The 12027-nt window shown below is 39.6% G+C and overlaps 1 protein-coding gene across 1 annotated transcript in view; it reads right to left on the bottom strand.

The window, feature by feature from the left end:
* The window catches only part of FOCAD (focadhesin), a 262856-nt gene that overhangs the window by 211718 nt on the left and 39111 nt on the right, over positions 1-12027 (bottom strand). The gene's annotated exons all lie outside the window — the stretch shown is intronic.

Genomic DNA, 12027 nt, shown 5'->3' with positions numbered 1-12027 from the left:
ATTTTAAGTTACATATTCTCCTAAGTGCTTACCATGTATTAAATTGGCATTTGCTATCCAAAATAATAGTAGGTTACAAATCACTATTAACCTTATTTTGGAGCTAGGACAATAACTTGGGCTTAAGTGATATTAGTTGGTGCAAATATGTGAGGTGTGACTGAATGTACTCTTTTATAGCATTTAGAGTTTTCAAACTGTATTGGCCAATAGCCATAGGTGGCAACTGAGCATTTATAATGAGATGAATTCAAACTGAGATGTGCTATAAGTATAAAATACATGCTGGATTTAAAAGACTTAGGACACACAAAAAGAATGTAAAATATTATGTATAATCTATATTAATAAAAAGGTAATATGCTAATTAGACCAGACTTCCATTCAAATAAAGCCATGGTGGTGGGGGCCGAGGCAGAGGTGGTTAGGGATGATCAGGACAGCAGGGGAGAACAGTTAGGGGCGAGCAGGCCAGCAGAGAAGGGCAGTTAGGGATGAGCAGGCCAGCAGGAAAGGGCAGTTAGGGGCAACCCAACCAGCAGACAGACAGGTTGGGGCAATCAGGCAAGCAGGCAGGTAGGTGGTTAGGAGCTAGCGGTCCCAGATTGCGAGAAAGATGTCCTGGATTGGAGAGGATGAAGACCGAGCTGAAGGGATCTCCCCTCGCCCATGCATGAATTTCATGCACTGGGCCTCTCGTGTTTTATATTGATTACATATTGAAATAATATTTATGATATGTGGAGTAACAAAAAATACATTAAAATTAAAATCCCCGTCTCTTATTACTTTTTAATGTAGCTACTAGAAAATTTTAATTATATATGCAGCTCACTTTTGTGGCTTATATATATACATATATATATATACATATACATACATATATATATATATATATTTCCCAGCTCACCTGGAGATATTAATATAGTTTAGTTCCCAGCAGGTTCTTTGGGGAGCACTGAGGTCTCCCTTGCAGCCAAAGCATTTCCCACAATCTTTACCACAGTATGTTTTGTCTTCCATGTGGATCTTCTTATGACCATGCAATGTAGAGTCATGAATGAATCTTTTGTGAAAAACATCACACATGTATGGTTTCCCTCTTGTGTGGATTCTCTGGTGAACACAGAGTTCTCACCACTATGTTCACATGAAGCCTTTCCCCTAAGATCTTCTCTCCTACATGTGTTCTCTGATGGACGTCAAACTGAGAGTTAGGTTTCCTCACATACAATGCATTGGTATCGTGTCAATTCCACGGTACCTTATTTCACCTCAAAACATGGCCAGTTAGTCCCGCTGTCACTCAATAAAAATGAAGAAGCAGTATTTTTTTAAAGACCGGAGAGAACTGGAGCTCTCTGAGGAAGAGCTGACTGCACGGCGTCTCTCTGAGTCCTCCTGGGGACAGAGGCATTGCCTTCTCTTCCTTTGGGATTGTTCACCTTCTTCTGACGACCTTCTCTACTGACACTCTGAGTTTCTAGAATCGTCCTTCTCTAAAGCTTGGGAAACATTCAAACTTGTAGAGTAAATTCCTCCTTCATACCATTCACTTTACAGAGTCAATGCATTCTATAGCTGAGGATCCAGGATGTTAAGGAATGGAATATTCTAGCATATCCCCCAGCTCTTCACAACCCTTCACACTCTCTTTGACGAAGACCTGGAGATCCTTCTGCATGGAAATCGTAATTGTTCTATAACCAATTTAGTAAGAAGCTACTCCTGGGTCTGAATGCCTGGACTCCGTCACAGAGGGCAGAGCTGACAGAGGCTCCTGGGAGTTTCAGGGCAGTGTGACTCCTCCAAATATATAAACGTGCTAACTCACCAGACATCAGGGCTGCAGTCTAGCTTTTGGAAAGGTAGTTCCTGAGGTAATACCAACCACTATGGCTCTGACCCAGGCCTGTGCCTATGTGTTATACAAGACCATGAAATCTCAGGTCTGTAGCTATATTTAGCAGATACATTTCCATTGTTAGGTGTGAGTGAGCAGTTCCCAGATTGCAGTATCTGACTGAGACCCGTCAAGGGGGCCGACACTGGTTTGCATTGGTCAGAGGGTCATTGGATGTTCAGAAGAGTCCTTGTCTTTGAGCCTTCAGTGTTCATGCAGTTGGAAATCAGCTCTACTGTCTGATTTAAGCTCAAATGACTGCATCTGTATGGAGAAAGTCCACACTGCACCAAGTAATCACATGAGGCCACTTCTCCTGGGTCTAACGATTAGTTTAAACATTATTCATTTTAGATGATCGGTGTTAATTGAATTTATGACTGAATTTCTTCCAAGAAATATGAATTTATTAAATACAGGATACCTTGGAGATATTACGGTTTGGTTCCAGCCCATCATAATAAAGTGAGTATCACAATAAAGTGGCTCATAATCTTTTTGCTGGTAGAGGGGCTTGTCTTCAATTTGTAAAAATCATATTTGTGAAGCACAATAAAATGAAGTATGCCTGTAATCCTTTTTTTGTACATGAAACTATATTGGTTTTCCTTTTTGAATGATTTGTCACATGACTAGAGTTTTAGAGAGACCAATAACAGACCTATGACTTTAACCAACATGGACCATCATATCATATTTGCATTGAATTACAGGGAGTCCACAGAACCACAGGCTAACAAATGGACTTCAGTTTTTTTAACCTTTAAGTTAGGTCTTGCATGGTCTTATTTTTGGATCCAGATTTTACTGTGTGAATAACTGAGATCTTACTATTGGCATAAATAGATTATGATTTTTGAAAGATATGGTGTCAATCAAATCACATATAGAACTATTTAAATAGTAACACATTGCCTTAAATTCAATTGAATAACTGTTTAAATTATTTAAATATTTTAAGTGGGTTAAGAGGGATGACATCAGATTAAATTTTTTTAATTGCTTTCAGAGAGGAAAGGAAAGGGAGAAACAGAAACATCAATGATGAAAAAGAATTATTGATCTGCTGCCTTCTGCATGCCCCCTGCTAGGGACTGAGCCTACAACTCAGGCATGTGCCCTGACCAGGAATCAAAACCTAACCTCCTGGTTTATAGGTCAATGCTTAATCACTGAACCACACTGGCCAGACAATTTTAATGTAAATCTTTGTTTTAATTCTAATTAGCTAGGTAATATTGGGCAAACCACTTAACATCTAGGATGATAACAAAATCAGTTCGTGTCTTGTATTTTTGTTGTTATTGTTGATAATCCTCCCCCAAGGATACTTTTCCCATTGCATAATTTTATAAATAACTAAAAGTGAGTTGTACAGTGAAACAAGTATGTTATCTCTGACAATGAATCTATGTCCACTCAATTTCCCCTCCCTTTATCCCTGTCAGAACAAAGCAGGTTTAATATTAGTCATTCATACTTAAGCACAATTATGTTCCAGAGCTAGAGCTGAGCTGAGAGGCTGAGAGATACCTATTTCCAAATTCCTGGCTTTCTCCCAAGTTCGGTCCCAGTGCAGAAGACTCCTTGGGACTAGTTTGCCAGGCTCCTTTCTGTTTTGGAATGGCATCTTTCCTATTCATATGGTTACTATACAAAGGGTCCTAGCATTCATATGTTCACACAATAAAGACACACCCTGTAGAAGGTAAATTATGTCCCCCAAAAGGATATATTGTAGTCCTAACTCCTGGTACCTGTGAATATGACTTCATTTAGAAATAGAGGCCTTGCCGATAAAATTAAGGATCTCAAGATGAGCTCATCCTGGATGATGAACCTTAAACACAATGAGAAAGAATAGAAACTTGAGATACAAAGACGCACAGAGAAGGTCATGAAAAGACAGAGGCAGACTGGAGTTAACGCAGCCACAAGCCAAGGAGCACCCGGGGCTGTGCAGCCTCAGGAGCTAGGAGAGAGACACGAACAGATTCTCGCAGCCAGAGAGAACCAGTTCTGCTAACATCTTGGTTTTGGACTCCTGGAGTGCAGAATTGTAGAATAATCAATTTCTGTTGTTTTAAGCCACCCTGTCCTTGGATCCTGTGGAATACCTCTTTACCAAAAAATTAAACATCACCCTTTTTTGCTCAAACTAGTTCAAGTGAGTTTCTGGAAGTTGTCACCCAAAGAGTCCCAACGCACTCAGGAACCTGCCGCCAAAGGCCTTCAGCTGCCACAAGCCCTTCCTTGGTTGTGTGTGGTGTGTGTGTGTGGGGGGGGGGGGGGGGGGGAGAGACATCAAAAAAAGCTAATTGACTCAAGACCCCCCTAAGGGGGAGCAGAGAAAAGGTCAGGCCCGAGCTACCAGCACAGTGGCAAGAGACAACGCAAAACAGAACCCAATTTTCACTACACATATGAGCCAAGACCCAGATCTTATCATGAGAGGGAGTGTGGGTCAATAATAATGTTGACTATTTTAAAAAATAATAAATAAGTGATACAGAAATGAGAAAAATGTTGGTCAAGTTATACCAACTATGCTAACGAAAACCACCCAGGAAAATTGCTTTTCATTAGATAAACGTAGCACAACTGTTATTGTGTATAGGAATAACATATATCAGGTTTCCTTTGTTTGGGGTTCAAATGATAACAATAAAAGCACTGCTCTTGTACTTTGGACTCCTACTGAAAAGACTACAAATAATTCCCGGTTCTTTGCTTTCCAGACATTCCGAAGGTGAGGTACAAGGACGCACCACACTAACTTTTTTTTACCAGGGATGAGAATAACAGGGTTGAAGAGAATGACACAAACACCCCCCAAAGGGAGCATTCCTTGGGGATCATGGGAACAAATGGCACAAAGGGAGCCAAGTCCCTTTGTTAACTGGAAAGGATCACTGGACAGCCTTACGCAGAGTAAGTCACCAGCAGATTAGACAATGGCACACACTAGATTAAAGGACAAATCATTTTCTGACTTTATTAGAAAAATTATGTGGGAACAGAGAACCAGGAAGAAAGAGAGGAAATGCAAAACAAAAGGGGGGGGGGGAGAAACAGTTCTGAGGAAACCATGTTTGAATAAATGACAAAAAATAATACTTTTTTTAAAAAAATAATTCTTTAAAAAAAAAATCTAACCCATTGTGCTCTGAGTTGTGCTTGAGAAAGTTCTGTACCCTCATTTGTCTTCTAAGTACCAGACAACAGCCTGATTCCTTCTGAAGCATTTTTCCATTATCAAAGTCACATGTTCAGCAGTTCCTTTCCTTAAATCACCTAGAAAACATCTTAGCAGAAACACGTGACTGGAAGATTTTGTGACAAACAAAGCCTTCAACCAGATCAACCAACTTAAAAAAAAAAGAAATAGGGCAGAATGTCCTAGACAAGAAAAGTGGCTGGAATTACTTTGCTGGTTATGAGCTGCAATTTAAGAGAGATGTGGGATTTTAGAGAAAGAAAAGGCATCGGGAGGAAAGGAAAAGAGGACATCTGGGAACAAGCTAAACAAGTTAAAGGAATGTTTAAAAGAACAGGTAGAAAAGCAGACACTGTCAATTAATTCTGTCACTGCCAAGTTGGAGTTAAATGAGCGATGACACCAATGTAGACTTAAGCCCCAAAACCAACTCAGTTCATGGCAGACATCATGACAGCCCAGCTGCATGTGAGAGCATGCTGACTCTCCCTTAGAGGACACCTTGGAGGAAACTCCAAATACAGAGAAGGAAGCTAAATCGCACAGAAAAGCCTCAGGAAACAAGATATTCAATACAATCCTGCATGGTGTGGCTCAGCTGGCTGGGTGTCATCCCATGCACCATAAGGTTACCAGTTTGATTCCTGGTCAAGGCACATGCCCAGATTACAGGCTCAAACCCCGGTAGGAGGTGTGCAGGAAGCAGCAGATGGGTATTTCTCATTCTATCTCCCTCTCCCTTCCTCTATCTCTAAAAATCGATAAAAATATTTTTAAAAGAGCCGAACCCGGTTTGGTTCAATGGATAGAGCGTCGACTTGGGGACTGATGGGTCCCAGGTTCGATTTGGGTCAAGGGCATGTACCTTGGTTGAGGGCATATCCCCAGTAGGGGGTGTGCAAGAGGCAGCTGATCAATGACTCTCTCTCATTGATGTTTCTAACTCTCTATCTCTCTCCCTTCCTCTCTGTACAAAATCAATAAAATATATTTTTTAAAAATATTTTTAAAAGAATACAAGCTATAAATACAGTATCTCCTTAGTTGCTAGCCATTTCCTACATAATAACAAAGCAATTAGGTGTCCCAAGGAATAGGGTCATCAATACAAGAGAACACTCCGAGAGAGAATTTTCTCAGAAATTATACTAAATCTGAATTCCAAATAGTTTTCAGAATATATTTTTTCAAAAAAATTTTTAAACCAAATTGGACATTGATCAATCCATAATCAAGAACTCACTGAGTCCAACAGCTTTACTCAGGACACACTAAGGGCATTTTTATTTATTTTTTATTCTTTAATTGATTTTTTTCTTTTTTAAAGAGAGTAAAGGAGAGAGAGAGAGAGTTAGAAACATCGATGAGAGAGAAACATCAATCAGCTGCCTCCTGCACACCCCCTACTGGGGATGTGCCCGCAGCCAAGGTACATGCCCTGTCCGGAATCGAACCTGGGACCTTTCAGTCCACAGGCCAACGCTCTATCCACTGAGCCAAACCGGTTTCGGCCTAAGGGCATATTTAATACTCTATGCAAAATTTCATTTAAAAGTAGACTTCAGGAACCTCGGGAAATAGGCTTTTATCTCTCTCACCTTAATACACTTTATTTTCCCAAATATGTAAATTGCAGTTCTTTTCTCTGAAAGTACAAAAGGCACACAAATCAAGTGCTAGCCTAGTTTATCTGGAGCATAACTGCTCCACCAAACACATTTTTAAAAGGAGGTGTGGGGGAGGTTGGGGAAGCAGTTAAACTGAAATTACAGGCTGTCATGACATCTCAATACCGAAAACTGAATACCTGGTTCCCCAGGACAGTAAGATTTTTATTCACAGTCCCGTTACTAAGCAACCATAACAATGGCAGCATCAGCTTTCTTAGAAGCTAGCACAGTGAAGGGGGCGGGAAATGGTAGAAAAAATGGGGACACCCCTGGCTTTGGGAATCATTATGTTAGGATAAAGTCAATGTGGAAACAAACAAGCAAACCCAAAAACTATCTAAACTTAAAACAAGCAATTCCTTGAAAGACAAGAAAAGTACATGCTACTATTGTATGTATCATTCACTTTAATTTCAGTTTTGTTTAATTTGAAAATTCACATTTCAGTGGTGATAATGATTTCCTCTCTGTGTTGCCTTTGTGGTCCCCTTCTTTCCTTCACCCTCCCTGGGGATCTTTTTTTCTTCTTCTTCAAATTTCCTTACTGATTAAAAGAACATTTTGGATCTCTTAAATGCACTTCTTTGTTTACAGAAGCTATAAAAACTGGTTTACAATTGTTCCATGTTGCCTCAGCTTTGAACCAAGAATACCCTTGGACATCAAACTACTCCTTTGAAGGGAACAGTCTCTCAGACAGAGCCAGACACTTTCCCAGCCCCTCCCTGAAGTCCAGACAATCAGAGCCTTGCAAATGTCAAGTCTTTTTCAAAGTTAGACTATACAATGCAGGTTAATTTTGAGATGGTGGTGGAGGTCCAATCCATGTTCCAAGAGAAATTTATAGACTAGACCTGCAAAGGGCTAAGGGGCAGGTTACAAAGTTAGGAGAGCTGACCTCACCAACTTTGCCTTCCATCATTCCTTGCAGCTTTCAACATTTACTACCATACTGAGAAAGTTCCAGAAACTTCCACATTCCCTAAATATCTATTCCACCGAAGGCTGCTTCCCACCATCAGTCCCTGACACCAGCATCAGTGTGCACTCTCGCTCGCTCGCGCGCGCTCTCTCTCCCTCCCTCTCTCTCTCCCTCTCTCTCTCCCTCCCTCTCTCCCTCCCTCCCTCCCCTTCTCCCACTCTCTCTTTCCCTCCCTCCCTCCCTGAAAGATGGTAGGCTTGTAGGAAAGAAACTTTTACAATTATTTTCTACATAAAACTGAGCGACTCTGGCCGAGACCGATTTGGCTCAGTGGTAATAGTGTCGGCCTGGGAACTGAAAGGTCCCAGGTTTGATTCCCATCAAGGGCATGTACCTTGGTTGAGGGCACAACCCAGGTGGAGAGGGTGCAAGAGTCAGCTGATCGATGATTCTCTCTCATTGATGTTTCTAACTCTCTGTCCCTCTCTCTTCCTCTCTGTAAAAAATCAATAAAATATATTTAAACAAACAAAAAAACTGAGCGGCTCTGTTCCCAAGTTACCTCTAGATCAGTGGTTCTCAATATTTCTAATGCCACAACCCTTTAATACAGTTCCTCATGTTAATTTTGCTACTGTTATGAATCGTAATGTAAATATCTGTGTATTCCAATGGTCTTAGGCAACCCTTCTAGTGGTTCTCTACCTGTGGGGCCCACAGGTTGAGAACCGCTGCTGTAGAGCCTAAGACCATCGGAAAACACAGATATTTACATTACGATGCATTAACAGTAGCAAAATTACAGTTATGAAGTAGCAACGAACATAATTTTATGGTTGGGGTCATCACAACATGAGGAACTGTATTAAAGGGTCATGGCATTAGAAAGGTTGAGAACCACTGCTCTAGAGGCTAATAAACCTCTACGTCAAGAAGACACTTCCAGAGACAAGTAGACATTTGAATATTGGAAACTGAAGATCTAAATTGTCTCACCAAGAAGCACAGGCAAGTGACAAAGTCATTCCTGCTTTTAAATCCCAAAGATAAAGATGGGTTTCTGTCTCAAGATCTCCTGAGCAGCATTTGGAGGAGGCTGTTTGAATCTCCTGTTTTTAATTAGATTTAGTATAATTTCTTAAATGTGATGCTCACTTGTTGTTTGTTTTTAAAGACAATAACGTATAATCCTTGTAATTGCTACACACCACAGAGCTCTGCTACTTGAAATAAGCTAAATAAAAAAAATTCTTCACATATAATGATTACTTCTACTGGTAACAATAAAGAAAATTTAGCACTTATATAACACATTGTATGATCAAATTAATTCAAAAATTAAATTGGTGTCTTAGCTGGTTTGGCTCCGTGGATGGAGCGTCAGCCTGCAGCCTCCAGGTTTGTTTCTGGTCAAGGGCACATGCCCGGGGTTGCAGGCTTGTTCCCTGGTAGGCAGCCAAACAATGATTCTCTCTCTCTCTCTCTTCCTCTCCCTTCCTCTCTAATCAATATAAATAGATTTTTTTAAAAATTAAATTGGTTAGCTGCAGAGTCTATTATATCACCATTTCCTTGTGGCTAACAATTTAGACAACATGAATATTCTCAGATAAAATATCTTTGTATAAGAATTTTTTTCCAGGATAATGTGTTAAAATTTGTATTTTTGCATGTTATAAAATTCAAGGCTTTCTTCTATATCCAGTGACCTCTGAAAACTAATGGTCATCTATACGTGTAAGATTATATTACTCACTGAAGCACTGCCTATAATGCAAATAATTGAAAACAATAGGAGATTGGTAAATTATGGCACATTCACACAATGAAATATGATGTAGCTGGAAAATTTTGAAAGTACTTTATGTATATAAGAAATTATCTACAAAATATTTTTTTCAATGAAAAATGGAAAATAAAGAATAATATGTATAGTCGACTACTAATTTTGTGGGTTTTCTTAAAGAAAAACTATATACACATAAATTTCAGTTACATGAATATGTAACACCTTGAAAAGGATAACAATACCGAGACATTGCTTTATATACCCTTTTGAATTTTTTTTTTACTATGTATTATCTATTCAAAAATTACATTTTAAAATTTTAAAAATATAAGGTTATTGACAAATTATAATGTATACAGATGGGATGCTGATTCATTATTAGCAAGGTGTATGCTTTTCAGTTTATAATAGTGATGATGGACTTCATTGATGTGTGAGGAATATATCACACCAGCATCATTTTCTAACATGCTCTTCTAGAACTAAAGTTGTAATGTAACCTGCTCTAATATCCCTCACATACATAGAGACATATCTCCACCCTCTTAGCTGCTGATACTCTGGCTTTTAAATATAAGTAGTATAGTACAATGCAAACTGATTTTATAGTTGTTAATTTTAAGGCATTTGAAAACTATCTAGGGGGGAACAAATACCATTACTGTATCTGCATTTGAAAAAAAAAAGGGGGGGTAAGTCAAAATCAAGGTGGCCTGCTTAAGGTCAATCAATAAGTTACGAAAAGAGCAACACATTAAAACTTAACTCTTTAAAAGCCTTCTCAAAACTACTTTTTTTAAATGGTTAGAAAATAGGATCCTTCTAAAAGTATGTGTGTGTGTATGTGTATGTGTGTGTGTGTGTGTGTGTGTGTGCGCGCGTGCATGAGTGCATAAAATGTGAGCATGCAAAAACGAAAAAAACAGAATATAAATAACTTTTTAACCATGATAAAATCCTTACTTATTCAGAAACTAGAGGCCTGATTCATGAAATTCATGCAAGAGTAGGCCTTCCTTCCCCTGGCTGCTGGCACTGGCTTCCCTCCGGCAGCCAGCAAGTACCCGATCCCCCAGCTTCCCTCACAGCCCCAGCTTTGTCTGGAAGGTTGTCCAGAATGATGTCCGGTCTAATTAGCATATTAGCTTTTATTACTATAGATTAGGGGTGTCGAACTCAATCAGAGAAGGGGCCAAAATCTAAAATCCAGCCTAAATCGCGGGCCGAATGGTTTACTGAACAGTCATAAACTGTCATTGTGATGGAAACGCAGCGGAGTGCAGTGATGACAGCGCGGTGCGGGCCACATTGCAAGGCCTGGCGGGACGGATTTGGCCCGCGGGCCTTGTGTTTGACACATGTGCTATAGATAGTTGTCATCTGTTAGAGGGCACTAGAGATGAAATACAGGTTGAAAAGAAAACTGTGGAAGAGCAAGGAGCCCATCTGTATCTAGGCAGGAGAGATGACATCTGAGTTGAGCTTTGAAGGACGAAGATGAAGTCAGAAAGAGAAGGAGAAGGAACATTCTATGTGGAGGCTGAGCACATGTGAAAGTTCGGGAATGGGGAACAGGTGTGTACAGCTAGAGGCAAGAGTTCATGGCAGGACATGCAGGTTGAACAGAAGGCTGCAGGTAGTTTGGGAAGGGCATGTACCACACTGCAGGGTCTGGACTGACAACTATACACAGCAGAATTTAAAGAACAATTGAGGTTCCAAAAAGTTATAAAGAGATGATTTAAGGGAACAAATAAGATTTGTGAAGAAAGGAATTTAAAAGGCCAGATATTATTTAACCTAATAGCTTCAAGCCTAGGAAAGCATCTTCCACAGATTGAGAGAAAATCTGTTCTGCCTAGCAATGAGACTGTGACTCTTTTCCCCTCCATTGAAAGCAGAAAAAAAGATGAAGTATTCAATTCTGATGATTCTACAATAAAGGTGAGTGAAAAACACTGATCAGAGTTTGGAGGAGGCAGAAGCCCAAATGACATAAAGAAGGCAAATTAAGACCATTTCTTGAAGCAAAGAGTAGCATCTCTTTTTGAGGGAGTATTTTGCAAGACAGTCTTAATTCCACAGGATGGTTCCAATATGGTCCTGTTTAACCACCTCATAATGGCATAGCCCCTTTATCCCTTGTGATTCCCCTATGCTCAGTCTGTGAATGTACTAAACAAAGTCATACCAAACAAATTAAAAAACAAAACAAAAAACACCTCTACATCATTTACTTGGATAATGATCAGGGGAAGACATGTCGAAATCACAAAATATTTTTAAAGGGGTTAGTGCTATTGTTTGCTAATACACATACTAATGCCAAAGTATTTTCAACAGTGTGTATAAGACCACTCTGTGGAAGTACTGCTTTTAGGCAGCCTTCTTTCTTAAAGTGAGTCAGGAATGTGCACTGCAATTGTAAATTCTTCTCTACTTAACTATTTTCTTCATAAAAAAAAAAAAAAAAAAAAGAACAATGACAAATTTCAGCATAGCCCCAAACTTAAGTACAGCAAATGC

The sequence above is a fragment of the Pipistrellus kuhlii genome, unplaced genomic scaffold (genome assembly GCF_014108245.1).
Source record: "Pipistrellus kuhlii isolate mPipKuh1 unplaced genomic scaffold, mPipKuh1.p scaffold_m20_p_12, whole genome shotgun sequence".
NCBI classification, from domain to species: Eukaryota; Metazoa; Chordata; class Mammalia; order Chiroptera; family Vespertilionidae; genus Pipistrellus; species Pipistrellus kuhlii.
The sequence above is the reverse complement of the archived record's forward strand: the minus strand, read 5'-3'. Positions and strand labels throughout refer to the sequence as shown.